Source organism: Panthera pardus, unplaced genomic scaffold, assembly GCF_024362965.1.
Source record: "Panthera pardus isolate Hobbes unplaced genomic scaffold, ASM2436296v1 HiC_scaffold_17, whole genome shotgun sequence".
Lineage (NCBI taxonomy): Eukaryota > Metazoa > Chordata > Mammalia > Carnivora > Felidae > Panthera > Panthera pardus.
Window position 1 is genome coordinate 77,834,331 of NW_026526732.1, and position 11,373 is coordinate 77,845,703.

Sequence of the window (11,373 nt, forward strand, 5' to 3'; positions counted from 1 at the left end):
TTTGTAGACCCAGCCTCAATATCTCTTATGAAGGCTCTATTGTGTATTCTGGCAAAGTTGTATTTTATGCTTAACTTTCTTTGTGCTTAGTTAAATGGTTGGGCCAGTAAATCATTTAACTAAGGATCATTTTTATCATGATTCTATTGTATTTATTAGAGCCTGGCTTCTTGCTTAACATAATGACTTGACACTTTGGTCTAGACAGCTGGGCTGAGGGTGAATGTGAAATAAGCATTATAGCTGAATGATTTTGAAAGAGGAAAAGCGACTTGCTTATGAAAATGACACATGTATACTTGATATAGGTATTGACTAGGATAAACGTCTAATTAAATTCATGCTAGCTCTTTGGTTCTTTTTATTATATATAGCTGAATGAGTACTCATATCTGTTTTCTGGCACTAATTTCTTTGTGTTTGTACATTTTCTTCTTGTCTAATAGATGTAAAGAGCAGGACTTTTAAATTCTGTCCCATGTATTTTCATAAGACACATTTTTAAGTTGTATATCATTATTCAATACATGTCCTCATTCATCTTGAGCCAATGAAGGATTTCTGCTTTCTTACACCTATAGATTCTGTTATGTGTGCCTAAATGATAAAAAGTTGATCATTCAGAATTACTTCAGTATATGTGCTGCCGAAGCAAGCACAGATTCAGAATTACTTCAATTGCATGTGATTTGATTAATGATGTCAACATGACTTTATATATCTAAATAGTAGAGCTAAAGTTTTTTTTGTTATTTTGTTCTTATAGAGGCTACATTTTAAGTTTGAAAATATTCAGTGGTATCATATTTTGTATTTAAAGAAAATAATGCTTTCAAATATATCTATGATGGTAATAGAAGGAAAATATCCTTATCAGATAGAGACACATATTGAAGTATTTAAAAGAGAAAAAAAAATTTGCTATCTGGATTTGCATTTAGATACTCAAGTAAAAAAAGAGTTAGGTGAAGATGAAAAAAGAATTGGCAAAATGTTGGTAATTGTTGAAGGCAGGTGGTGAATGCATGCACTTGTTTCATTATATTATGCTTTTTCTGTTGTTGTTTTTGATGTTTGAAGTTTTCCAGGATAAAGAACCATGTTTACCACTTCCAGGTACATTCTGCTTCTGCCTCTTGCCTCAGTGAATCATATATTTTCACTGTTAACTGAAGAAAACCTGTCATCTTATCGGTCTCGTGCCTTTAAAACCTTAATTTATTTCTCGAATACTTCCCTGGACTTGAAGTAAGAAGTAGAAACATACACCTTGAAGTCAGACTACTTTGAATCTTCATTCCACTACTCCTGACGGTATAACCTTAAGACAATTAACCTCCCTTCATCTCAAAGTCTTCATCTGTAGAATGGGGATAATATTTTCATCACTTGGCTATAGAAATTAAATGAGATTGGTACCTAACATTAAATGCTATAGATTCTTAATATTTAGTAAATGATAATTTTTAAAGGTTATTTTTTTATTTTTTTATGTTTAATGTTTATTTATTTTTGAGAAAGAGAGACAGAGACAGAGAGAGACAGAGAGAGAAAGCAGGGGAGGGACAGAGAGAAGAGAGAGAATCCCAAGCAGGTTCTGTGCTGTCAGCATTAAGTCCTACATGGGGCCTGATCCCACGAACTGTGAGATGATGACCTGAGCCGAAATCAAGAGTCAGACTTTTAACTGGCTGAGCCACCTAGGTGCCCCAAATGATAATTTTTAATAACAGATCGTGAATGGATGTTAGTAATACCACTAGTAATTGCTGTGGTTGTTAATATTATCTCGGAGTTAGTTGTAGGAACCTAAGGTCCACTGAAAAGGGCTTACCTCAAGGTAATTTATAATAGCAATCTGTCCTCTGATGTGTTTTATTTTCTTTCAAAACCTTTCAGCTCAGCAGTGCAGTGGATTGCCTCAATACCCTATGGAGATTTTGGTGGAGAAATATGCATCCACCTATTCAATGCTACCTGCTTTCTGAAGCCCCTCTGAACTCCTCCAGGAAGCATTAGAATTTCCCATTGTATTCTCTTAGTCCTTTGCTTATGTATGAAAGCACTTGCCCAACATTACTATAAGTATTTAATTTAGGGGTCTGACTCCCAGAGTTCAGCACCTTGTGAACTTTATATTTCCACAGTTTTAATTCCATGCCCCCCCTTTCTCCCAGTGCTATCCCCGACACATATTAGCTGCTTAAAACATACATAGGATTTCCTGCCTGAATAAATAAATGACTCTTCTTATTTACTAAGAGTTTCTCTTGTTTTTTTTTTTTTTGACAGCTCTATGAGGCCTAAATGAAGATCAAAGTCCATAGCTATTTCTTATGTTCCATTTACATCACTTAATATTTATGTTTTATGATAGTCTGTGGGTGATTCTTACATTTCTGGGAAAGCTATGTTGCCATTACACAAACTTGAACAATTGAAAAACATACCATTTAATTTTCTTCCACCTGTGTTAAAAAACATTTAGAGGCAAGGGGTGCCTGGGTGGCTCAGTCGGTTAAGCGTCCGGCTTTGGCTCAGGTCATGATCTCGCGGTCCGTGAGTTCAAGCCCCCTGTCGGGCTCTGTGCTGACAGCTCAGAGCCTGGAGCCTGTTTCAGATTCTGTGTCTCCCTCTTTCTCTCTCCTCTCCCGCTCATGCTCTCTCTCTTCTCAAAAATAAATAAACGTTAAAAAAAAAATTAAAACAAAACAAAAACATTTAGAGGCAAAATACATGTGTCTAACAGGTCAAAAATGTTAATACCATGAATAGGCAGCAAATTACCAATTTATGTTGGTAGGTAAGTCTTGTGAAAAATTGCATGCAGTCAGATACTAAGAAAAAAAATTATCAAAATAAGTCAGTCAAAGTTTCCTATCACTGTCCTTCCTGATAATTTGGTCCATTTCTCTAGCTGTAGGGTTTTAAAAAAAACATACTCAGCCTCCTGTTATTATGAATAACCACCTTTATGGCCAGACTCTTAATAAATTATAGGGCTAGACACATCAAGGTAGCTCCAATCCTCGTTAAATAGAATTGAAAACATCAGAGGCTCAAGATTAGTGGGAAGTTTACTGAATAGTAACCTAGTAACACCAGTTAAGCAACTGAACTCTAGTTACCTTTTATTTTCTTTGTCAAACATTCTGTGATGTTATATTACGAATCATTTTATACTTACTGAAGGAGTATACCTGCGTCTACAACATCATAAAGATTCTAAGAAGGAAATCACAGGTATATAGTTGGATCCTTATTGAAAAATCATGGGTAGATGTAATAAAATTGGGGCCAATAAAAAAAAATTGCTTCTGCTGATCATTAGAAGTGAATGACTCAAGGAACTTGCCTGTTTAAAAAGGGTGTTTCTTCCTATAATTCTTCTATTTGCCCACTGGAAGTTTGGTTGTATTTTATTATGAGTAATTGTCTAACAATATTAGACACCAAAGCCTAAGATAGAAATAGTCATCTTCAAGTTCTCCAAATATATAAAATGACCCTGTGGGAAATATACCAAACCATTTCTTACTGATAGGAGCATTACCTTAAGAGGAGAAAAAAATGTGAATATGAGAAGTTCCTTTATCTCTTCATTCATTCCTTCAACACATATTTTTAAAGTACTTACTATGTGCCAGGAAATGTGGAGTACTGTAGGGGCACAGAAGAGCACAGAAAAGATGTTGACTCTGCTCTCATGAGGATGAGAATTTAGAAGGGAAGACAGCAACAAACTAGCAGGCAGTAAGATTATATAAATATGGTAGGCAAGAAAGGAAAAGTCCAAAGAACCATGAAAAGGGAGGAGGTGATTTTAGGAAAGTCTTCCCAGAAGTAACCATTGAGTAAAGGATTAGTTAATAGATAGTGGATGGAGGGATTGAGGGAAAGATGAATCTAATGAAGAAATGACTTATGCAGAGGCACTGAGAAGGTAGCAATACTTTTGAATTATGTAAAATATAATTTAGAAGGTGTTGGAGTACCAGAAGGGAGGCAAGATGGCAGGAAATGAGATGGAGAGGTTGGCAGAGGTCACACTATTTAAGGCATTTTTAAAAAGTAAGCACAGAAGAGTATAATGTGAGAAACTCTTTCCTAGAAATAGAAAATTTGTATAAATCTACCCTATGCACAAATCTACTTGATGTGTAATATATACACTGATGCACATAAAAAACAACAGTAGCATTCATCTTACCTGTATCCCTCTTGCTGTCCATCTGGGGAATTCTGGAGCCTAAGGAAATCTCTATGCACAGCAAGAATTTGGGCTGGTCACAAAGGGGATTTCACTATACACATTTTACAAACATGATCTATTTATTAGCATACTCACACTAATTCATTCAGTTAACAGCTACTAATTGTTTTGTCTATGTGTCAGATACGGGATGAAAGAGGGCCTGGGAAGATAGAAGGGATGAAACTAAGCAGGAGAGGTAAGGAAGATTGACCCTTTTATTTAGTTTATCTAGAAGTTCCTTGTGGTGGGTGTTATGAGGTGCATTTTAAAGATGAGAAAACTGACATTCAAGTTTAAAAGACTTGTCTGTGTAAACCAGGATTCTAACCCAGGTCTGATTGGCTCCAAACCCATTTCCCTTTCCATTATTGCATTGTGGACCCTGCCCACAGGCCACACAACTCAGAAAGAGTTGTCTTCCTCTTTCTTAATCAGATCTGTCACTGAGTTCAATGATCACTGTGCCTCTGGACAATACTCTCATGTCAACAATTAACCTTGCCAGAGTCTGGGACAAATGGAGAAGTGGGGAGAAGGGGTCTTCCTTGGGAGCACAACAAACATGGCATAGGAAGGGAGCTGGGTATTAACAGGGGTGAGAGAGGGAGGAAAGGTTGACCTTACATCAGACTTTTCTGGGGCAGATAATGCCTTCTAAATTAAATATATTTGTTAGATAAGACTAACCCATAGATAAGAAGGCATAGGTTTGTTCCACACTAGGTTCTTTCCTGCACACCCGAGTCCCCTCAGGGATGTCTGTTAAATCACTTAAAATCACAAAAAAGAGGGGCGAGAAGGAAGGGTAAGGATCCATCAAAACTTAGTATGCACAAGAAAGAGGCAAGCCCACAATATATCAGCTCTTCAATCAACAACTGTTGATAAGCAGAGATTAGAGGAAGGTGGAGTGAACAGAGGGCAAAGGATTCCTCTCTCCTTTCCTTGCCTGCAGCATAAGACTGCAGTGCTAGAGGCAGGTAAAGACATAAATCTTAGAGGACTAGAGTTCCTAGAAGTGTTTCTGAGTTGGGGATAGAAAGTTGGCCAGGAAAACCCCAAATATGGAGGGTGATATTGAGGGTGTCACACCCACATGGGTGCCTCTGGGAACACCTTGGTAAGCATTTGTATATTTAGAAATATTTTTCTGTTTGACTTGGTTTTTAAAAAATTAGTCTTTGGCAGAATATATTTCAATTTCTTTCTTTTGTATAATGAATAATTGCTTGGAGAGACGTGTACTCTGCAAATATCTACAGTTCATCGAACGCTTCCTTCAACTTCTCTGATAGAGTGAAATAGCCACAGTGACGCATGTTGTTTATCTAGTTTCCACAAAAAGACTACATGATAGCCTGTGAGGCCTACAGAGCTTAGTAAACAGACGTAACAGAGCCTTGCTCTGTTGCCTCCCCTTTACTTTTTGATGGTGCTGCAAATGACTCCTTGCCACTAACCACAGGAGTCACATCTTTTGGTTCTACTTGGGAATTTTCTACTGTCTCTTTAGCCAACAAACTTGGAGAGATTTTTATTTTCAGTGTTACATCTGAATGTCTGTTGTCATTTTCATTCCTTGATTCTGAATCATCTATACGAAATCTCCACCCTCTTTGAAGAAAAATGTGTGGTGCTGCTTTCCTCTGATGTGTGATGTCAGAGAGAACTAAATTTAACTAGGCACAATGATCCATTTTGGCCACAGCTGTTGGCCAAACACTCAAGAATCTGATGGCCAAAACTGTCTCAGGATGCCAATGTTGTCTCTAAGGATGGCAAGCCTTACTTTGCATTTAAAAATTTCCCTGAAACAAAAAGAATTGTTTGTTCACTCAGTTATGAAAGTGCATGTGCTATGTTACATGTCCCAAACCAGTGAGTTTTCAAATGTAGTTCAGAGAACTCTAGGCATTTCTAGGGGGAAGCTATACAAGAAAACCTGTACTTGAAAAATTGTCCCTTCAGGCCCTACTAGGGTTTAAGCTGAATAGCATTAAAACATAAGATAAAATGATTTTCAAAGCTGCCTGAAAATCACCAGAGCCAAGAGTATCACTTATTCTGCCTCCTTCTTAGATAATTTTTCTAGTTATCTCTTGTTCAAAGTTCATTTTTATATCTTAAATGGATTTGTGGTGTTATTCAAGGCAGAGCAATTATCATCAAAGAAATCTATGGAATATCAGTGCCATACAAGTAAAAATGCAGTATTGAACCTGATTCCTTGGCCCTAAGTCGAAATTCAATGATTATAAACACAAAAAGAAGACTGTAATATGACTGAAGAAAAAAGAAAGGCTGTTGATGATTTTCATTTTCAATGATGAAGGTGATTTAACACATTATCTATGTTTATTGATTACAAACAGAAGCTGAAATGCATGAAAACCTTTTATCCACAAAGAAGTTCACTGGATTGTTATTTACAATACAAAAGTTAAAAAATTGTCTAAATGTTCCTGAATAATGTAATATTTCAATAAATTATGGTATATTTTACATGTTGGATATTACAGCAGTTTAAAATGACGTTCTCATAGAATTTGTAATTACATGGGGGGAGTGCTGAATATAAGGTTTTATGAACAAGAGTAGATTTAAAAAATATATACAGAATAAGACCTCACTGTGTAAGGGTTAAATTGTAGTGTAGGGCTAACCTGTAGCCTTAAGAAATAACAGTTTTGTTTTAACACTGTAGATTAAGAGATAACAGCCTTGTCCTATCAATCAAGGGAACAAAAGTTTAAGGAAAATCAACTGGTTTAGTGTTTGATTGGATTGGGGCAAAGGCACATCTGAACTGTTTCCACCCCCACCTGGCCCACTCTCTCTCAAGTAAATAAACTTAAAAAAAAAAGAAAACTTTGTATTAAAAATAGAATAACTTTTGAAGGTATTAAAATAGAAAATTTCCAATCCCTCTGCTATTCCTTTTGTTTCACCAGCCATTCACCAAGTTACAAAGTAAAACTACTTTATTAAAAGATAGAAATCCCAGCTTTAGTTTTGGTATGGCAAGAATGTGGAGAAAAAGGAACCTTCCTGCACTGGTTGTGGGAATGCAAACTTGTGCAGCCACTGTGGAAAACAGTATGGAGTTTCCTCAAAAAATTAAAAATAGAACTACCCTATGATCCAGTAATTGCACTACTGGGTATTTACCTCCAAAATGCAAAAACTCTGATTCAAAGGGATATATGCACCCCTATGTTTATTGGAACACTATTTACAACAGCCAAACTATGGAAGCAGTCAAGTGTCCATTGACAGATGAATGGATAAAGAAGAGGTAGTATAGAAGAGGTAGTATATGTATACAATAGAATATTATCCAGCCATAAAAAAGAATGAAGTCTTGTCATTTGCAACAATACGAATAGGGCTAGAGAGTATAATGCTAAGCAAAATAAATCAGAGAAAGACAAATACCATATGATCTTACTCATATGTAGAATTTAAGAAATAAAACTAGCAAAGGAAATAAAGAGAGAGAAATCAAGAAACAGACTATTAACTATAGAGAACAAATGGATGGTTACCAGAGGGAGCTGTGGGGGGGGGGGGGGGGGAGGGGGCGGGGGGAGGAGATGGGTGAAATAGGTGATGGGGATTAAAGAGTACACCTATTATGAGGAAAAAAAAACATAAAATGAGGATAATATTGCCTGAAAAATAGAAATTCCATTAAATATGGCAATTTCCATCAGGAAGAATTTTCTTTTATGGTAACTTTAATTTTTATGCATAAATACTCTTAGCATTTTCACTTACAGGGTTCTGTATTTATTAATATTTATGAAACATTCCTTTCTAGGCATTGGCAAGTCTAAAGGTTTTCTTTGGTTTGCAATCAAGAGATAAAGATTAAACCTTTAGCCAGCATAAATAACTGTCTTTAGGAAGTCCAGTGAGGGCTCAAGTCTTCCTCACACAGGAAATTTCTCCCTGTGTTGAGTGGATTTCAATTTCCCGGGATGTGCTGTGGGTGGCTGGCTCCTACCCACTCTGAGTCTCAAGGAACAGTCACCCAATCAAATCTACATCAACTCTCCCTGGAGTGATTTTATGGCTTCCAAAGGTTGCATGAATTAAGAGGCTGGCTGAGGCTTTTATGTGGAAAATGGTGATATAATTTGAAAGGTCATATTTTTTCTAACTAGTCTCACATAAAATGTGTTTTTATGAGTTCTATGATAAAGGCCTTGTGACCCAGCTGCATTAGAACCAGGCCTGGGAGGGGTGCCTCGGTGGCTCAGTCATTTAAGGGTCTGACTTCAGTTCAGGTCATGACCTCATGGTTCATGGGTTTGAGTCCCATGTCAGGCTCTGTGCTGACAGCTCAGAGCCTGAAGCCTGCTTCAGATCTGTGTTTCCCTCTCTCTGCCCCTCCCCTGCTCATGCTCTGTCATTCTCTCTCTCTCTCTCTCTCTCTCTCAAAAATAAATAGCCATTAAAAAAAAAAAAGAAGGAAAGAAAAGAAACACCTGGGAATTAAAGAACCAAGACTTTCAAGCTGCCATTGGGTCACTGGGTGGGTTTGAGCAAATTTAACAATGAGCATTTCAATTGCTTTTTCTAAAAATTGGGGATTATGCTGTAACTGATAACCAATCTATCAAAGGCCTAGAAAACAAAGTGTTATATGAATGCTTTGTAACGGCTATAATCTAGACATATATTTAACCTAAACCATCTTCTGAAATATTTCTACAATACTATAAATAGGATCCATTTTACAAGAACAATTGCTTTAACTGAAAAATATTTATATGATGTAAGTAACCAGGAAGGATCACAGTGCTTTTGTATTTTGGGGTCCCTGGGTGGTTCAGTCGGTTAAGCATCCGACTTTGGCTCAGGTTTGAGCCCTGTGTCAGGCTCTATGTTGGCAGCTCAGAGCCTAGAGCCTGCTTCAGATTCTGTGTCTCCCTCTCTCTGTGCCCCTCCCCTGCTCGTACTCTTTCTCTCTCAAAAATAAACATTTAAAAAAAAATGCTTTTGTATTTTAATTTGGTGTCTTAATCTAGTTCTAATATTTATTACTAAATTAGGACACTGGAGCTGTTTGTGTACTTAGAAAAGCATGGTGTGTTGTTTTAGTCTCTGAGTGAAATGCAAGCAGAAAGATAAACACTTAAAATGTACTGAAATTCCTACTCAAATGGGGAACATTTAGAATACATATTGTACCAGAATTAATGTGTGGTAACCAAGGTTTTTATCATTCAACATGCAGTATTCCTGTACAACATTAGCTTGGCAAATAATGAAGGCAGCTAGTTAATCATTAGTTAGCATACAGCCTTTGACTATGACCTGTACTTAAAAACAGAGATATTTATAAAAGGAAGGAATGTTGAGAGAGAAAGAAAAAGTTTTGTAAAACTACCACGTTGAACAATTTTTCTGCTACACTTTGGTACTTAGTAAATCTCGGCACTCAATTTCATCGCTCTTCAAAATTATTTTCAAGGTGAATACCTGCTCTTAGAAAGCATTTTCTTATATTTGCCCAAGCAGCAGATGAGCTTAAACTGAAATACTGACACAATATTAGCCAATTTTTTCAGAAAAAGGATTCCTTAGTATATGTCTTAATATTTTTGTCCTTAAAAAAAAAAAAAAAAAAAAAAAAAAAAAACCTCACAATACCATGGGGGGAAATTTATATATCTGTACCTATAACATGTAAATGTATACATAAACTTGACTTAATAAAAATATGTATATATGTGTATAAGAAAGAGATTGGAATGGAATATTCAAGAATGTTAGTGGTGCTTGTCTCCAGGTCATAAAGATAGCTTCAATTTTCTTCTTAGATCTTTCTACAGGTTTTTTAAAATACTGAGTTTTAATTTTTAGTTATACTGTAATGCTTTATAGTCATACTATAAAATTCATACCTTTAAAGTATAAAATTCAGTGTATTTTAGTATATTCACAAAGTTGTGCAATCCTTACCTATCTAACTCCAAAACATTTTACCACACCCAAAAGAGACTGTAGCCATTAGCACTCATTCTGTATTCCTCCCTGCTTTTAGCCCCTGGCAACCACTATGCAATTTTCTGTCTTTGTGGTGTTGTCTATTATGGAAATTTCATATAAATGGAATTCATACAGTATCTGGTCTTTTGTGTCTCTTCTTTTGAACTTAGTATGATGTTTTCAAGCTTCATCTATATTGTGTAATGTATCAGTACTTCATTCCTTTTATATGGCTGAATAATATTCCATTGTGTGAATACACCACATTTTGTTTTTCCACTCATCAATTCAAGGGCACTTGGATTGTTTCTACTTATTGGCTATTACAAATAATGCTGTTATGAACATCCACTATAAGTTTGTGTAAGGATATATGCTTCCAATTCTCTTGGGCATACACTTAGAAGTGGAATTGCCAGATCTTATGGTAACTCTATGTTTAATTTTTAGAGTTAAAAATTAACTCTGCTAAATTATCTTTAACACTGCTAATTAAATTATATTTAACACTGCTAAATTATCTTTCACAGTGGCAACATCATTTTACAATTATATCAGCAACATTAGAGGGTTCCAATTTCTTCACATCCTTGCCAGTGCTTGTATTTTTCTGTGTTTTTAATCCCAGCCATTCTGTTGGGTGTGATGTTGCACACATTGCAGTTCTGAGTTGGAGTTCCCTAAATGGCTAATGATATTAAGCATCTTTTCATGTGCTTATTGGCCATTTTTATGTATTGAGAAATTTCTATTCAGATCCTTTGCCCATTTTTAAAATTGGTTTGTCTTTTTGTTCTTGAGTTGTAACAGTTCTTTATATAGTCTCAATAAGTGTCTTATCATATATGAGATTTGCAAATATTTTCTTCCATTCTGTAGATTGTCTCTCAAAGGTTTCCTTTTAAGTGCAGTAGTTTTTAATTTTGATAAAATCAATTTACCTATTTTTTTTCTATTCGTTGTAACTTGTGCTTTTGGAGTTACTATCTAAAAGATCATTGCCTAATTTAAGGTCACAAAGATTTATGCCTATGATTTATTTTAAGAGTTTTATAGTTTTAGATCTAATATAAAGTTTTAAATTAATTTTTATTTGGAGTAGGGTAGGGATCCAACTTCAT